General features: G+C 41.9%; 1 protein-coding gene across 2 annotated transcripts in view; it reads right to left on the minus strand.

The window, feature by feature from the left end:
* ESRRG (estrogen related receptor gamma) overlaps positions 1–19,396 on the minus strand; it is a 695,806-nt gene that overhangs the window by 644,389 nt on the left and 32,021 nt on the right. Inside the window, exon 1 of one of the 2 annotated variants that reach the window (XM_061382199.1) lies at positions 390–511. The exons of the other annotated variant lie outside the window; for it this stretch is intronic. The gene's annotated coding sequence lies outside the window, so the exon portion shown is untranslated. Of the gene's footprint in view, positions 1–389; positions 512–19,396 lie in introns of those variants that run through there. 2 annotated transcript variants of the gene reach the window in all.

Below are 19,396 nucleotides of genomic sequence, written 5' to 3' on the forward strand. Positions count from 1 at the left end.
CTCATCCCCCACCCCGGTCCTGGCGCCCTAACTCTGCCCTTACTCTTTGCCACTTTCCCAAGCCCTGAAGTCTCGATCCAGGAAGGGGGATGGGAGAGGTGTTTTAAAGAACAAATCTCATGGAAATGAGAATTGATCAGTGTCTCTAGCACACACGCGCTGACAGTTTTGCAGTCATGGTAAGGCGAGTCTACGACAGGGGGACAGTGCTCATGGTTGTGTTATGGAGGGAGGGGTTGCTTTTTTTTTTTTCCTCCGAGAGACTCTAAACAAGTGAAGGGGGGAAGGGGGGGGAGCAATAGAGATTTCCACCAGGACTGCAAATCAAGGATGCCCCCGATGCAAATGTCTGTCTCCAGATGTTGATGATAAGGGTTTGGACCAGTTACCTTGGCAGGGTCAGAACTGCAGCAGGTTAAGCAGGTGAGTCGTCGGGGATTTTAAAGAAGCCGAAGCCGGTCGCTTTGGCTGGGAAAGTCTACAAAACCCCCATGCAGGAACATTGCACATCTTACACACGCCTCCTTTAACTGGGCTCCCGCGACCTCGGGCGGGCGAGGGGGTGCCGGCCGGCGCGCCGGGGCCAAGGGCACGGCCCCCCGCTGGGCCCCCGCGGGTGCGGGGCCGGTCTGGGCCCCGGGGTCCGCGTCCCGCGCGGCTGTGCACTCACCGAGCCGGGCGGCCAGGGGCCGAGGGGCGCCCGCCGCTAGCCGGAGCGCCCGGGCGCCTCCCTTTGCTCTTGGTAGCGTCGGTCCGCACTCCCTGTGACCCAGGACGTCATGATGCCTGTCTGTTTTCTCAATGATAACTTGGCAGAAGAAGAGAGAGGCTGCCAGGTTCTCCTCGGGTGGTTACGTGGTATGTGCACGTTTCTGTTTGCATGCCTTTCTCTCTCTCCCTTTTGCAAAATAAATATCTAGATTTCTCCAAAAAAAAAAAAAAAAAAATCCCGGCACTGTCATGATTTGATTGCATTATTGCGTTGGCATAATTGACGCCTCTGGGTGTGTATTTATGTGTCTGTGCGTGTGGGTTTTTTGTGTGTGTGGGTTTTTTTTTTTCCCCTTTAAATCCTGCTGCTGTTACTGCCGCCGCAGCCGCCGCTGCCGAGAGGAAAGCAAGCATGCGTTCATCTTTTGTCTTTCATTTTACCTTCAGGGTGACATTCAGTGCCAACGGCTCCCTTTTGACCTTCGCCAATCCCCGGCTGGGCAAAAGACGTTTGGGGAAACTTGGGGGGAGGGGAAAGAAGCGCCCCTCGGCCCCGAACGCTGGGGTCTCTGTTCCTTCCAAGGCCAGACCCCAAACCATCCCGACCCACCGCCCACCCCTGAAAAACCATTTTCCCTTCTACCCACCGGGCCCAGGCAGAGAAGCGGCACCCAGACAGCAAGGAGCATCCACCCAGGGCCAGACATTCCTGTTCTCGGCTGGCACTTGCTGACTTGCATCTCTCAGTTGCATTCCCAGCGTGTAGGCCTCTCACAACTGGAGCTATTTTTGTCTCCCAGAGATGTTCCTTAAAGCCCTTTAAAAATGGGGGGGGGGGGGGCAGGGTGGGCAGGGAAGAAAAAGAGAGAGAAAGACAGAATAGGACCAACTCCCTATTTGAGGGGCTCTCTGGACACATCCGGAAATTTGGGGGTGCTCCCGGACGTCTGACCCTCAAGGGGAGTTTAAAAAGGCAGAAAGGAGAACTACCTTTTATTTGAATTCTTCTACAACAGCAAGAAAACTTTTTTTTTTTTTAATACCAAGATATTATTGCTGATCATTCACTCTATGGGTCACTTCTCTCATATTCTCTGGAATCAGTAGGGAAGGTCTCAAAAAATATTCCTTTGTGTTTGTTTCTGCAAACATGAGAATGTATTTTAGATGGTGTGTCTACATGACAGGTAAAACGGAGGGCATGTCTTTTTGTAATCTGTAGTTTACATCACTTGTACATTGGTATGTTTTACGTAGCTTCTATTAATCACAGTCTTGTGTGTGTTCATCACTACAGTACTATGCATTGCTGAAAAATAAAAATCTAGCATGAGGTTTGGCAAACACTTTGCCCTTCTTTATCACTAATTCCCCACTTGGGGTAGTAGAATGGGTTTAGGATTTTTTTTACCGCCCCCCTCCAAAGCCCCTGTTGACCTTGGTCACCATCATGAATAAGTGAAGTCACTGATTCAAATTCCTAAAAGATGACAGCAGAAGCCAAGTTTGCAAAATAGTAAGCATGAAGGAGAGTGTCAAATCTGGATGAGTTCAAAAGTTTTTCTCCCCAATCTGAGAAAAACTTTTGAACTCATCCAAAATAATCTTCAGCTGCTGTAGGTTTAAAAACAGTTTACCTATTTGAGAGGTTGGCTCCATGTAATGAAAACAGCAAGTCAATTCCTAGGGCTTTTCCATTTCAACTCACAGATCAAGAATCACTAGCAAATTCCAGAGGCAAGTCATTGTAATTATGCAAAGACCAGACCATTTACATTGGAGCAGAACCTCACTAAAATAAACCTAGGGAGGGTCTCAGGACTCCTGACTTAGTACATTCCAGAAGTGAACTCTATCTCATCACCCTTAATAATCAGACATAGTTGTCTAGCTTTGCTTATCAGTCTTCTTGGAATGCCCAAAGGATGAATCAGTGTAGTTCTGTCCCGTGTTTAGAGGTTATCAGGGTCAAAGATGATTCTAAAGAAGGCAGAGGCTATTCAGAACTCTTAAGGAGACATCATCTCTCCATGTTCTTGGTGACTTTTCAGTAACTATCCAAGAGGGACTCATTAATATTCCATCTACCAACTTGGTTCTCCAGCTTGTTTACTTATTAACCTCAGAACTAGACCCTTAAAGACCCACTGCCAAGAGAAAGAACCATCAAAATGTGACTAACTTTAATCCCTTGAAATTCAAGTTTTTTTGTTCAGACAAATGCCTTCTGTGCTGTTTTGTCACCAATCCACATGCTCGTGCAGGTCACCAAGCAGTTTCCTCCCCCAGAGCTGAGCTATTGAGCAACCAGTATTGAGGCGACGAACTCAAGCTCTCTGGAGGTTTGAGTAGATCCCTTGTAAGCCCAGCTTGTCTAAATCCAGTTCTGGCGGGGAACTGGTCTCTCTTGTTTATTCAAGATCAAACTTCTCAGGCTACTTTCAAGTCTTTATTTTCTGGCTTTATCCTAAATATAATAGTTGATATTGTTGTAACATGTTCAGTTTACAACTGATTGTACAATTGAAGTTGTACAATTGTTTGTAACTTCCCAATCAAACCAAAGGGCGTAAAAGCGCTAAGGTGGATGGAACATATACAAGGCACTGTTCTAACCGTGTGTTTAGAAGTAATAAACCTAATTAAATCTTCTCAACCTCAGTGTTAGAGAAGGGTTATTGGTATTCACATTGTATCCCCCAAGGAAACAGAGGGACAGAGAAGTTAAGTAATTTGCCCAAAGTTACACAGTTGGGATTCAAATTCAAGTGCCTTGAGCTGCCATTGTTAAGCTCGTTGCCTGTCTACTCACCTACCTACTCAACTTGCATCCCAACTGTCCTGCAGTCAGGCTAGACACCCACTGCCCACGGCACACCTTCTGTTAACTCCTACTCCAATGTCATTGCCCAAGCATTCAATGTGATTGGTCAAGTCCAAGTCAAAATTTTATTTTGCACACAAAACCATTATTTACCATTCTTGAGTGTGATCATCGTCTCTCTCTGTTCTATGGTGTTCACTTCTACATATGACATCACTGTTATTTAACCATTTCAGGGGTTTGCTTTTAACTCTCCACTCTCAATTCCTTTGTAACAGGACTATAGGTTTTTGAGTTTTGTTCCCTGTCTTTTCTGGCTTGCCTAACAAAGTGCCAAGTACAACAACTGGTTCTCATTAAACAGTTTCTGATCACTCATTGACACAAAAGTGCCCTTTGGAGAGCTTGGATGCCAATGTTTAATTTGACAGACATCGAACATTTAACATAGCAAATGTTTTATCCTTTTAACTGGACAAAAGGCAAGTTTATTTCTCCATATTTCAGACAGGCCCTGAAAAAACCAAGTAAGATCATGTGAAGTGAAAGTCACTTAGTTGTGTCCAACTCCATGGAATTCTCCAGGCCTGAATACTGGAGTGGGTAGCCTTTCCCTTCTCCAGGGGATCTTCCCAACCCAGGAATCAAACCGGGGTCTCCTGCATTGCAGGTGGATTCTTTACCAATTGAGCTATGAGGGTAGCCCAGGTAAGATCATAGGCAAAACTATTCCATTGGAGAAGCATATTCTTAAATGTATATTTTTTAAAATATTTACTTATTTGGTTGTAAATATTTTCTAAAAAAATTTGGTTGTACCTGGTGCTCATTGTGGCACTCGGGATCTTTAGTTGGAGCATAGACACTCTTAGTTGTAGCATGCGGGATCTAGTGTCCTGACCAGGGATTGAACCTGGGCCTCCTAGCATTGGGAGCACATTGTCTTAGCCATTGGCCCACCAGGGAAGTCCCTGGGGAAACATATTCTGATGGGGTAGAACTTAATGAGAATGAGGGAAAAGAGTGGACACATATATAATTGTAATATTTGTAAGGCAATTAGACAATTATGACTTTTTAGCTTTTATGAACCTTTCTCTGCTGTATTTTTAATTTTCTAAGTGTCAAGATACTCATTTTTCTGCTTTAAAAGATAGGAAAATAAGTGGGGAACCATAGTCCCTTGTGATCTTCTCTTGGATCCACTATTGATCGGGTGATATCTGGCAAAAGACTGAATCATTCTTAACAGCAGTTTTCTTTGTGCACAAGGAGAAAAGTAAGCAGTCTAGTAGGACTGGATTTTTGGAAAATACAAAAATATGCTGGGGAGCTCAGGTAAAATTAACCACAACTGTATTTCTAATTCCTGAGTATAGTTAAGGGTAGCTCAGAAAAAAAATCCATACACCGAAATATGTTCAAACTTACTACCTTTTCCAAGATGGCCCCTTTTATATGAGATAAAATGATTAATAACTGTGTATACCAGTAACCAACCATATCAGCCACAATGTTATTAGTCATTATTCATACTTGCCTACAACTTTTCTTTCTACCACAATCAGAGTGTTGTACAACCTTTTTTGAGGTAAATGGGTTCAACCATTTATGCCTTGATGAGTTAGATTCAGGTGTTGCTATCCTGAATTAAATCATGAAGTTAGTTGAAGAGCACAGGTATATGGTGAAGACAGGAGGGAGCTAGAACCAGAATGGGACCTCTTATACATTCCCTGATGTAACTCATTTGGAAGACGCTTCTCTCTGTGTTCCTTTCCTTATTTATTCCTATGCGTTGAAAAATTTTAACTCACCAACCTTCTCATCAGGTCTTTGTTAGGAGAAAGTGAAATGGCAGGAAGGAAAACACTCTTCCAATACAATGAAATACAATCATGGCAGATGTGCCTCATTTTACACTAGAGTTGTGTCTCTAAAAATTTTTTACAAACTTAGTAGAGCATAGAAAGACAAGAATTTAGGTCCTCTGGCTGAGGATCTAAATTGATTTCTACTACATCTTGCTAGTTATAGGACATCACAAAGTCCTACAGATAGTTAGGCTTATAATCAGAATGACAATACAGATCAATGACCCTATCCACTCCATACTTGAAAGACATTGTCCAAGTAGTAAGAACAGCCATTTATCAACCAGGACCAAGTTCATAAGACCATTTCTTTAAAACAGAAATGCATTCCATGCCTTTTTTATGAAAGACCACAATATCATATAAGGCAGAGGTCCTCAACCCAGATTTCATGCTCCATGAATGAATAAGGGAGTCTTGAAGTTGTAGGCAACATGTGTGTGTGCCTGTGTGTGTCTATGCACTGCTCTCAAAAAAGACCCATAAGTCTCATCACATTCTCAAAAGGGTTCATGACTCCAGAAAGGTTAAGAACCACTGACGTAAGAATAGTTTATTTTAAAAACTGAACTTAAAAGAGAATAACACATCCATTTCAGCCAAATGTCATGCTGACTACAACATGGAGAGTGTATAGTAATCACCAATATTCAGAATGATGGCCTTGAGACACAATAAAAGCTTCAATCATCAAAGAAATTTATTACCAAGGTATTTTACTGAATATGGAGAAAATGGGCCACCCTTTTAAAAAGATCTGAATATTGAATTAAAATAAGAAGGGCCCTCTGGTTTGATTTAAGCTGGCTGGACACTGCTGTGGGTACTAAGAAAGATGGATTAGTTTGGAGAAATACTCATTGTTTCAGGGAGTACAGTTAAGATGCAGGGCATCTGTTAGGTGCCAAGGAATGGACGCTGTGGGCAAAACTGTGGCAGTGAGGTGGGGAAGAGACATGGGAGGGAACTTAGCAGGAAAGCTGGAATCGACAGACTTTCCTGACTGGCTTGGGCAACTGAATTAGTGATAGGATGTTAAAGAGATACAAATAAAGGTGATGCTGAGAAAATAATGAATTTGGTTTGGGATATACTAAGCTTCAAGACTTGTGCAACAGCCGGATTCCACCAGCCTTAGCAGAGATTTAGACAAAAATCTGTAGCCAGAGAATTTGTTTTGGAATCATCAGTAGATTGGCAGTGACTTAAGCTGGTAATAAAGATGGGGGGTGGGGTGGTTATCAATGTAAAGGACTTACAAGCATCTGACATAAAGTTGCATTTGTTTGAATAAAACCTAATTTGTAAAATATGAAATTATGTAACAAGGCAAAAGACTGCTGGGGATTTTAAATATCTGTAGACACCTGTATTTGTACCATACATTTCTGAATAGGGCAGTAACTTTCAGATTTTAATTTTACACCTGGGGTTTTCTGGAGTTCTTTCATTTTAAGGCCGTATTTTCATCTGAGATATTTGCTGCCCAGGTTCAGAAGGGAGAAACTTTTCCTTGGCAACCAGGTTCAACTGGAAAAAATGATCAAGGTGTCACCTGATGCTACGAGTCACCGACTATGCGCTCAGCTCTGCGGCCCTGCCAGATGCTGACCCAGCAGAGGAAACTCGGTGTCATGGAAAGAACACTAAACTTGGAGTCAGAACACGCTAGTGGGAGTCGAATTTCTACCTCATATGGCTTTTGCGACCCTGGGCAAGTCATTCAACTTCTTTCAACCTGGATTTCCTGTTTAGTAACTTTCCTACCATCCTCAGGGAAGAATTTTTTGAGCATTGGTGGTTAGGTAATCTCCAGAGAGGTGCATGAGTGAACCTAACCACACACTTTAGAAGTCACCTTGAAGAGCAGACTTATGGATAAAGGCAGTGGCGGTGGGGGAGGGGGGGTGGGGGAGGGTAGGAAGGAGAGGGTGAGATGATTGGAGAGAATAGCATAGAAGCATATAGACTACCGTATGTAAATAGCCAATGGGAATTTGCTGTATGACTCAAGGAACTCAAACTGGGGCTCTGTAACAACCTAGAGGGGTGGGAAGGGTGGGAGGTGGGAAGGAGGTTCACGAGGGAGGGGACATATGTACACCTATGGCTAATTCATGTTGATGTAGAAATGCAGAAATCAAGCCAATATGGTAAAGCAATTATCCTTGAATTAAAAATAATAAATTCCAAAAAAAAAAGTCACCTCAATGCAAAATGCAAGCCCCCTACCCTCTGAGTAACAGTCTAGCGTGGTCCATCATGCCTTCTTCTCTACCTCCATCAACACACTTCTCTGACCGTATTTATCATACTTCAATTATCCTTGCTCTGTCTGTCTTTGCTGCTCAACTGTAACTGCCTTTAGTGTCACAGGTGTCTTAGCTCTCTTTTTAATTCCTAGTGCCTTGCACACAATAGGTGCTCCATAAATGTTCAATGAATAAACCGGGATCAAGGGAGAGCATTTGCCTGCATCTGTTCCCATTCCACGAAGGCTTGAGCTTATCTGGGAAATAGAAACAGCAGGGCCAGCCTTCCTGAGAGGCCCTAAGCTATAGAGCACAGGTGCGGTGCCTAGAGGGGCTTCCCTGGCGGCGCTAGCTAGTGCTAAAGAGTCCACCTGCCACTGCAGGAGGCACAAGAGACGCAGGTTTGATCCCTGGGTCAGGAAGATCCCCTGGAGCAGGAAACGGCAACCCACTCTGTATTCTTGCCTGAAGGGGTCTCTCTCAGAAAACTCCTCCATTTACTGTTTATTAAGCTACCTTACTGTACAGTTAGTACAAGGGAATAAAGTATGTCACTTCCTAATCATATGAAAACATAAAATACAAAACTGCCCCTCTCTCCAAAACATATAACACTGATTTCATCTGCCATCGATGTACTTTTATTCTTTGTTACAATTTTGTTTTTAATGGGACATTTCAAATATAAAGAAATTGGATAATGAATCCTCACATGTCAGATACCCAGATCTAGTAAGCCTAAATATGTTTTCTTTAGGGTTATTTTTTTTTAATAAGAAAATATGGCATTTTAAATACCAAAAAATAAAATAAATGCTGCAAACCAGATTTTACCAGAAAGCTAAGAAGAGGAAGAAGAGGGCGGGAGAAGGCATTGGGAACCTAAAGGAAAGTTGAGTGGCTGTCATGGCGTGGTGGAAAGGACCAAGAAAAATGGGACTGATGTCCTGTTTCAAAGTCCTTAGGAAATATATTAAACTATTTATGATCAAATGATTGCATCTTTAAAATGGGATACTATTTAAGTATTGGAATTATTAGGAAGATGAAATGCATATGAAGGCATATGCCTTTTCCAAATAGGCAGCTGATAAAAGCAAATTCTCCTCTGTCCCCGCACACCGCGCCCCTCCCCCCAGCTGCTGCCTTTCTTCCTTCCTACTTCTTTACCTTCCCAGAAGAAAAAAAGAATCTAATTCATTGATTTGTAACAACAGTCTACTTGGAAGCTTTTCTCTTGGCCAGGCTGCTAAAAAGCAAGATCACAAGGATTAGCTTAAATCAGTGAGCTCCAGACTTTACCATATACTGGAACCATTTGAAAAGCTTTTAAAAGCTATCTCAATGCTCAGACTTCCTTAGTGGCTCAGACAGTAAAAAATCAGCCCGCAATGATGGAGACCGGGATTCGATCCCTGGGTTGGGAAGATCCCCTAGAGGAGGAAAATAGCAACCCACTCTAATATTCTTGCCTGGAGAATCCCATGGGCAGAGGAGCCTTGTGGGCTGTAGTCCATGGGGCTGCAAAGAGTCAGACACGACTTAGCAACTAACATTTTCACTTTTAAGACACACCCGGCAGTAAAGAAGTCAGGATGCAGGGTGTGCAAGGGTAGAAGCCAGGTGACAGTATGTTTTTAAAACCCCCAAGTGATTCCAATGTGTACCCAAGCTGGGGAACCCTGGCTCATGTGGAGAAATGGGCCTGTGACCAGTTAATTTAGCTAACTGGAGCCTGATGCTAGTCAGGCCCAGGGTTTGAATTCTGGTCCAGGGTGCCATTCTTCACTCTCTCACAGACTCAGATCGCTCCGTCCTTCCGCGACGCTCCTTTGGCAAGCTCTGTATCCATGAACCGCAGGCAGGGTAATGACCGGGGACTGACTCAGCCCAGGTTCCATAAAAGTGAACAAAAAAGCCCCTAGGACACTCGTATTTGTAGGACTTTACAATTTAGCAAGTCCTTTAACACTGTATTTCATTTCCTCTTCACAACAACCCTGCCCAAGTTGGCATGATTACGATGCCCAATTTCAAGATGATGAAACCCAACATGAGGAAAGTTCTTTTGCTCAGAGACAAAGTGGCAGATGGAGGTCTCCTATTTAGGTCCGGGTCTCCAGAATGGAGGCGTTTGTCCTGGACTCCTCTGCCTCAGAAGCTCCACTGACCATCAGGGCTGATCATCAGCACTGATCATGCAGGGCTGCCTGCACGTTTGAAGGTTGGTTCAGACCCATTGTAGTTGCTCTGCTTATTAGGAAAGGTAAGGGAGGAAGGGGAAGAGAGGGGGAGGGAAGGATAGAGGAAGGGAAGGAGGGAGAGAGAAAAATACTTTTAAATATGTTTGTTAGGGCTTCCGAGGTGGCGCTAGTGGTAAAGGACCCACCTTCCAATGCAGGATAAGGATGAGTTCGATCCCTGGGTGAGGAAGATCCCCTGGAGGAGGGCATGGCAACCCACTCCAGTATTCTTGCCTAGAGAATCCCCAAGGACAGGGGAGCCTGGCAGGCCACAGTCCATGGGGTTGCAAAGAGTCGGACATGATTGAAGCGACTCAGCACACATGCATGTTTGAGTTAAACAGATTTCTTCCCAGCAGGCCTTTTTAAATTATTTAATGTGTTAACAAGCATTATAAATCTCTAAAATTTACTTCCAAACGTATGAAACAGCAAAACCCTTTTTAAGCTCAGCCTTTGTCAGGACTAATGTCCCATGGAATGCGATTCCATAAAAGCTGCCGGGGCTTTCCTCACTTCGCTCAAGATTTTGTTGAAGTGTCATCCTCTCCTCTAAGTCAGATGGAGAAAAACAAACATCATATGGTATCACTCACATGTGGAATCTACTTTTTAGAAAAGATGAAACAAATGAACTTGTTTGCAAAATAGAAAGAGACTGATAGATATCAAAAACAAAGTTATAGTTACCAAAGAGGAAATGCGGGAAGGAGGGATAGATAAATCAGTGGTTACCAAAGAGGAAATGTGGGGAGGAGGGATAAATCAGGAGCTTGAGATGAACATACACAGACTACTATATATAAGAGCGATAACCAACAAGGACCTACTGTACAGCTCAGGGAACTCTACTCAATATTCTGGGATATGATAAAAGTATCATATCTATATGATAAAAGTATGTAAAATGAATGAATATATATATATATATGTATAATGAATCACTTTGCCGTATACCTGAAACTAACAGAACATTGTAAATCTACTGTACCCCAATAAAATTAAAATTTTTAAAAAACCGAATCAACACCTGCTCCCTATCCTCACCTGCTTTTCCTGCTCTGTTTTCTCTGAACCCCTTAATGCCTTCTAATATACCTTGTAATTGACATTATTTCCTTTACTGTTTGCCTTGCCCTCTGTTTGGGAACATGGCATTTTCTGGCTAATTTTTCCCAGTGAAATCTCCAGCACCTAGAAGCATCACTGGCCCAGAGTAGATGTTCAATAAATATGTATTAAAGGAATGAATGAAGGCCCAAAAAGAAAAAAATGCCTGGAAGAATTCAAATGAAGGAAGCTTCTCCACAGGTATTGCCCCTTTAAGGAAATCAATTCTAATTCTAGTTATCGCTTACAATGATCTAATGAAGTGGATATGATTCCTACCTTATAGAAAGATAAAACGAGAATTAAAGCAATTAGACCTGTATGCAGGGCAGAAAAAAATAGTTAAGCCAAAAGATTGTTATACTGTAATTGATTCTTTTTCATTTTCTGCATAACTACTGTGAGATAAAGTATATATGGTGGCTGTTTCCAGCTGTATCTGTGAAATCTACTAGACCTGTGGATAGCCACGAATTAATAGCACAGAGGTCTAATGTATTCAATATCAGGACAAGAAATTCTTTTCCATCTTCCAAACCAGACCAAGCTAAGATATAAAAATTCAGGAGACCCCTGATATAACGATGTTAACCACTGCCCGGATTCAGCATCACCACAGCTCACATCATATTCTGAGGAATGTTCTATAGAATTCTAATGGCAGTCAGCCTATTGCACAGGTGTACTGGGTCCCCTCCCCGACCATTTCACAAAAGCTCTACTATATGATAACAATGCTTGGCACCGATGTAGAGCTGCTCTCTGGTAAAGGTCAAAGTGCTGTGAACAATTCAAATATAAGCAGGGACGATGCTGGTCCATGGAGCTCAGAAAATGATCCAGTTGACCGATTCCTCTCCAAACACAGAGAGCAACGATGATGTGAAGAATATACATAGTAATAATGCCGGATGAATGCTCTGTTCCTCTATGTTTTCCGTTTTATCCACATTTATGAAGGGATGCTCTTTTAGTAATGAAATTGGTATTTATTAAGCATACCAGAAACTGCAAATCCAAATGAGCATTTCCCTACAAAATAGTCACTTGGGGAGACGATGTAATTACCTCAGCGATCCTGTGACTGCTCTAAACATTTGGGGAATTCCTCTTTTAAAATCACCTTCAGAGCTGCTTGAGGATTCACACAAGAAAACCAATCTCATTCCGTTATGGCTGCACTTTACGTAACGCAAATATCACATTTCAATCCCAGGCAAATTTGGTTGGTCAATGTAGTGGGTAGCAAAGTGGCTGTCCATCCGAATCTCCCAGGCATTGATTCAGGACATAGCATGCCACGTTGACCTCGATTCACTTTGCAGTGAGTCAGGGCTTGGAACTGAGAGTCTGTTTTTAAGAAACCACCCCAGGGGGTTCTGATGCAGCTGGTTTTCTTTTGTGGGATGGGGATTTGAGTACCTCGAAGTTGGACAGCCTCATCCAGTGAGTCTTCCTCACTGCAAAGCCTGAACCTCTAACCTCCAATTATTCATTCACTCACTCAACATCTATTGAGTTCTTCCTATTAATATTTTATTCTACAAAGAGAGAACTACTGGCAATAAGAAGTGGAATAAAAGAAGTGTATGGTTAGATCAAAAACATTCCTACTGGACACATCCCCTTTCTCATCATATTCTCTTGCTCAATCTCCTAGTTTCTGCCTTCACCTTGGAGATGGTCCAAAAAAGAGTTAATGTGTGTAGACTCCAGAATAAAACGGCCTGGAGTCCAATCCTTGCTCATCACTTAATCAGGTGACTGGGCAAGTTACCTCTCAGTTCTGGGCCTTATTTCCCCATCTCTGAAAGGAAGTTGATCATAGTACCTTCTTCTTAGGGATGCTGAGACCAGTAAGTAAGAAAAGGCATATAAAATATTTAGTATGGAGTTCACAGTTTTCAGTAAATATTGAGTACTATTATTTTTAATACTTATGTGCTAATAACTCTTAAATCATAAATTCTGCATCTGAAATCCCAACTTCCTTGTGCCTAGATGTCCATCACCATTTCAAACTGACCAGATGCAAACTTGAATTAAATATTGGCCCAACTGCTCCAAGTTATTCTATTCTGCTCTGGAGAAGGAAATGGCAACTCACTCCAGTATTCTTGCCTTAGAAATCCCATGAACAGAGGAGCCTGGTGGGCTATACACTCCATGGGACTGGAAAAGAGTCAGACATGACTTAGCAACTATTAACAACAACAATATGTTATATATGAATGTTTTTAAGAAAGTAAATTCTTAAGAGTTTTCATCACAAGGAAAAAATTTTTTTTCTATTTATTTAACTTTGTATCTACATGAGATGATGGATACTCACTAAACTTATTGTGATCATTATGATGTATATAAATCAAATTATTTTATTGTATATTTTAAACTTATATCATACTGTATGTCAATTATATCTCAGAAAAACTGGAAGAAAGGTAAAAAGAGATTACCCCAAGAGTGGGTGGAGAGAATTTCTATTTTTACTTTCTTACTGCTTTTGTATATTTATTTCCAACTAATTCGTACAGCTTTTGTAATTTAAAAAGTAATAAAATTAGAAATTAAGAAAAAAAATTTATTCTGCTCCCAATCTTGATTCAAGGTATCATTTATCTGTAAGGTCATTCAGTCCCCAAACCAAATGTATCTCAGATGATTTCTCCCACTTCATCCATCTCCCAAGCCAACAGGCACACATCCATACACACACATTTCACTTAGCTATAAATTTGTGTCAGTTCTGTTTCCACAATTTTTCTTTCCACTCTTGTGTATGTGTTTTAAATTAATGTTTAATAAGATGCTGCTACATGCCAGGTCTAATCACATCAATCATCAATTCATACAAATCTTATAGCAACATACGAATTAAATGCTATTATTATTTCCACTGTAAAAATGTAAAAACTGAGGCATGAAGACATTGGGAAATTTACTGGGATTCAACCAGCAAGGAACTCTGGAAACTAAGAGTCAATCCTGGCAACGGAGCCCAGAGCTGTGCTCTTCACCACTGTCCGAGACCAATGCTAATATTTAAAAATAATCATACGTGGAGTTCTCAGTACAGTATACCTTCATGACCATCCTATGACATAGACGCTATTTAAAACCTCTCTTTTGTAGATGAGGAAACTGGCACGCCCAGAGTATAAGCTGCCACTTCTCAAGTTCAGGTTTCCCTTGGGTATTGCCTGAGCTAATGAAATTACCTCCTCTATCCCTTCTGTGCATCTCCCAATTGAAATTTTGACAATTACTTTAAACTCAGATCTCACAATACTCTTCCCAAAGCTGAGTTCTTATCATTTATTCTTTTAAAATAATTTATTAAAAACCAACTGTATTCTAAGCAGTGTTTCTCTAATCTAACATTCATACATCCAAGGTAAATCTGACATGGAACTGTCCACAAGAAGCTCTTGGTCTTTGGCTGAGTACATAAACAGAAAATTTCTTCAATGTGTACGATAGTGCACAGATAATGGTGCCTAACAGCAGGGCATGGGATGGGTTCAAAGAAGGCCAAGAAAGAGCTTGGAGGATTGGTAGAATCTGCTGGGAAGCTGATAAGGTAGAGAAAAGGAGAAGAAAGAAGAGAGGCCCTTGATGAATGTAATTGAAGAAGACACAGATAAATAGAAAAATACCCATGTTCATGGAGTGGAAGACTTAATAATAAAATCTCCATATTATTCAAAGTAATCTGTAAATCCAACACAGTTTCTATCAAGATTCTAATAGCATGTTTTACAGAAACAGAAAAAAAAAAAATCCTAAGATTCATATGGAACCATAAAAGACCCCTAATAGCCAAAGTAATCCAAGGAAGGAAAAGCTGGAGGCATCACACTTCCTAATTTCAAGCCATATCACAAAGCTATAGTCATCAAACAGTATAGTGATGGTGGTGGTTTAGTTGCTAAGTTGTGTTCAACTCTTGTGACCCCATTGACTGTAGCTTGCCAGGCTCCTCTGTCTATGGGATTTTCTAGGCAATACTACTGGAGTGGGTTGCTATTCCCTTCTCCAGGGGATCTTCCTGATCCAGAGATGGAATGTGGGTCTTCTGCATTGCAGGCAGATTCTTTGCTATGCTAACTGAGCTATGAGGGAAGCCCATAAACAGTATGGGCTGGTATAAAAACAGACACATAAGACCAATGGAACAGAAGGAAGAACCAAGAAATAAAACCACACATAAACAATCAACTAACATTGGAGAAGGCAATGGCACCCCATTTCAGTACTCTTGCCTGGAAAATCCCAGGGACGGAGGAGCCTGGTAGGCTGCAGTCCATGGGGTCGCTAGGAGTCAGACACGACTGAGCGACTTCACTTTCACTTTTCACTCTCATGCATTGGAGAAGGAAATGGCAACCCACTCCAGTGTTCTTGCCTGGAGAATCCCAAGGACAGGGGAGCTTGGTGGGCTGCCGTCTCTGGGGTTGCACAGAGTTGGACATGACTGAAAGCGACTTAGCAGCAGCAGCAGCAGCAACATTGGACAGGTAGCCAAGAATACTCAACAGAGAAAAGACATTCTCTTAAATTAATGTTGCTGGGAAAATTGGATATTCACATTTATAGGAATGAAACTGGACCCATATGTTGCACTACTCACAGAATTAACCTGAAATGAGTAAAAGACTTAAATGTAAGATTCAAAATCATAAAACTCCTATGAAGAAAACATAGGGAAAAACCTCTTTGACATTGGTCTTGGCAATGAATTTATGGGCATGACACTCAGAGCACAAGCAACAAAAGCAAAAATACACAAGTAAAACCACATCAAACTAAACAGCTTCTGCAGAGAAAAAAATCAACAACATGCAAGGGCAACCTATGGAATGGGAGAAAATATTTGTAGATCACATATCTAATAAAAGTCATTTTACAAAATATATAAAGAACTCATACAACTCTACCAGGAAAAAAAAAAAAAACAAATACTCCAATTGAAAAATGGGCAAAGAACCTGAATAGACGTTTTTCTAAAGAAGATATTCTAAAGGTCAACAGGTACATGAAAAGGTGCTCAATCAATGTCACTAATCATGAGGGGAATGCAAAATAACACTACTATGAGATATCACCTTACACCTGTTAGAATGGCTACTACCTAAAAGATAAAAGGTGACAAAAGTTGGTGAGGAAGTGGAGAAAAGGGAACCCTTGTATATCTGGTAGAAATGTAAACTGGTGCAGCCATATGGAACACAGTATGGGCATTCCCTTAAAAAAGTAAAAACAGAGCTACCTTAAGATCCAGCAATCCCAATTTTGAGGTATGCATCTGAAGGAAATGTAATTACAATTTCAAAGCGGTATCTGTACCCTGGCATTCGCTGAAATAGCCAAGACATGGAAACAACTTGTGTTTAACTTTATGTGTATTGGCAACAACAAGGATAAAACGTGACAGTGATATGCTACAAGATATAAGTCAAAGAGAGAAATTCCACTTATATGTGGAATATAAAAACATGCCATTCCCGGGATCTTTGGACCCAGGGATTGGACCCAGGGATTGAACCCTGGTCTCCCACATTGCAGGCAGATTCTTTGCCATCTGAACCACCAGAGGTAATAGAGAGTATTAACTAACCCTGCTGTGGTAATTGGGCTTCTCTAGTAGCTCAGATGGTAAAGAATCTGCCTACAATGCAGGAGACCTGAGTTTGATCCCTGGGTGGGGAAGATCCCCTACAGGAGGGCATGGCAAGCTACTCCAGTATTATTGCCTGGAGAATCCCATGGACAAAGGAGCCTGGTGGGCTACAGTCCATGGGGTCCCAAAGAGCCTGACACAACTGAGCAACTAATAGACACACACATCTTAGTAATTATTTTACAATAAGTACACATATCAAATCATTACATTGTACACCTTAAACTTACACAACATCATGTCAATTATATTTCAATAACGTTGGGGAAATTTTTTAAATAAAAGAATAGAGGGCTTTCCTGGCAGATGGGAAAATATGCTGTGAGTAGAGATTCCAAGTAATTCTGTGCTGTTCAGTGTGACTATGGGCTTCCCTGGTGGCTCAGATGGTAAAGAATCTGCCTGCAGTGCAGAAGACCCAGATTCCATATTTGGATCAGGAAGATCCCCTGGAGAAGGGAATGGCTACCCACTCCAGTGTCCTTGCCTGGAGAATTTCATGGACAGAGGAGTCTGGTGAGCTGCAGTCCATGGGGTTGCAGAGTCAGACACACTGAGCTATTAACACTTCTACTTCTGTCAATCTATGTTGAAGGATTTAAGGACCCAATCTGGAAGGTGTGGCTGGAGATGTGTTTTGAAGCTTGGTGCATACCAAGCTTATATGTATAAGCACACAGTTTTGATAAGTTTCCTACTGTGTAGGCTTTCCCAGGCTTGCTGATAGGATGAACAGGCTAAAGCACCCTTCTGCCCTTCTGCTAGCACTGCTGAAATCTGAAAGGTGAAGCACAGAGTGAGGAGAGAACTCTTCTTGGCCTGTTTATGGAATCTGGATGTCATGCTGTCATGGGCAGCAGTCAAAGGATTTTAAAGGGGACTACGACATGACTGTGTTGGGCTGGCCAAAAAGTTTGTTTGGGTTTTCTGTAACATGGGATGGCAAACCCGAATGAACTTTTTGGCCAAACCAATATTTACGTCAAACAATGATTACACGCATGACTAATGCCACTCTTTGCCTCAAAATCTTCCTCATGGCTTCCCCATCACTGAAAAAGGAAGTGTAAAGTCTTCTGCATTCCAAGAAGAAACTCCAAGCATAAAGGCCTGGAGATAGCAGCATATTTGCTCTGTTCAAGAAACAGGAAGGAGACCCAAGTGGCGGAGGCAAAATCAGAGGTAGGACAGGGTAGGCCGATGGGGAAGAGAGATGGGATCAGAGAGATGAGAGCTCCGAGCGGAGGCGGTTCTGAGCAGGGGAGAAACTTGATCTGTACTTATTAAAAAATATATGTATATACATATATCCCTCTGCTCTGATCCTGGATACGATCACACATAATACACAATGATTGTTCGTAGAACAGAGCTCTGCACCCAAAACATTCTGGGATGCTGCTCTTCCCTAGGTGCCCATTCTTTTTTAAGCTTTACAAATTCTGACATCTATCACATACTTATCTTTAACTCAAGAGGAAGATGAAATCAAAGACAGGGCGGCCTCTTTCATCCCCTGGAGCTCCTGTGAATAGCACCAGTGTGGACAGAACGTTTTGAGAGCCGAGCCCAGAGGGCTGATACCTCGTAAACTGGTGAAAGCCCTGGAAGCCACTGTTTAGCACAGTGATTGTACGCACTACTATATATAAAACAGACAACCAACAAGCTCCTAGTGTATAGCACAGGGAACTCTACTCAATATTTTGTAATAACCTATACAGGAAAAGAATCTGAAAAAAAAAAGATGTATATGCGTGTATAGCTTTACTGGACACCTGAAACTAACACATTATCGCAACTCAATTAAAAACACACATACAATGATATGGGAGAGAAGCACATAGTAAACCATCATCAGCTTGCAGTCAACACAATAAAGTGGAAAAAAGTCACAGAGCTTGTATTCCAAAATCTGGCTTCTAACTGTGGCTCTATCACCTACCAGCTGAGAGGCCTTGGGCAATTCGACTGTCTGAGCCTCATGTCCTCAAAGGAGCTGATTCCTGCCTTGCCAGTTGAAGGGGAGATAAATGAGAACAAAGGGGCAAAGGGCTCTGTAGGTGATAATGGATTAGATGACAGTGAGATCCCATCATCTTCTCAGCTGATTAGTCCCCCAGCAAAGTCTTGAAGCCAGAGAACTGGAGTGTCTTGAAGTGGAGACAAAGGTAGGAAAGTGCTGGGTGGCACAGGACATTAGGCTTCAGGATAAAGAAGAAAACAGTGACAGCATCATGTGATGGAAAGGAGCACTATCACCATTCAGTAGGCTTCCTTGGTGGCTCAGCAGTAAAGAATCTGCCTGCCAATGCAAGAGACACGGGTTCAATCCCTGGGTCAGGAAGATCCCCTGGAGGAGGAAATGGCTACCCACTCCAGTATTCTTGCCTGGGAAATTCCAAGGACAGAGGAGCCTGGAGGGGTGAAGTCCATGGGGTTACAAAGGAGTTGGATCATACTTTTCACATGTGATATTTTGAATTTTGCAAAAAGAATACAATTCGATCAATTCTGTGAGTTGAAATTCAGCGTAAAACTCTTCCTTACAGATGAGGTTTCTTGGAGAACATATCTTGGGAAATGCTCACATGATGGGTTAGTCTCTAGAAACGCACTCTGAAAGGATCACAGGTTAAGCGTGGTTCTGTGTGAATTCACTTGGATAATTAAAGTGCACTATCCCATCTAGTTCCTTGTCT

This window comes from Bos javanicus, chromosome 16 (genome assembly GCF_032452875.1).
Source record: "Bos javanicus breed banteng chromosome 16, ARS-OSU_banteng_1.0, whole genome shotgun sequence".
Taxonomy (NCBI): domain Eukaryota; kingdom Metazoa; phylum Chordata; class Mammalia; order Artiodactyla; family Bovidae; genus Bos; species Bos javanicus.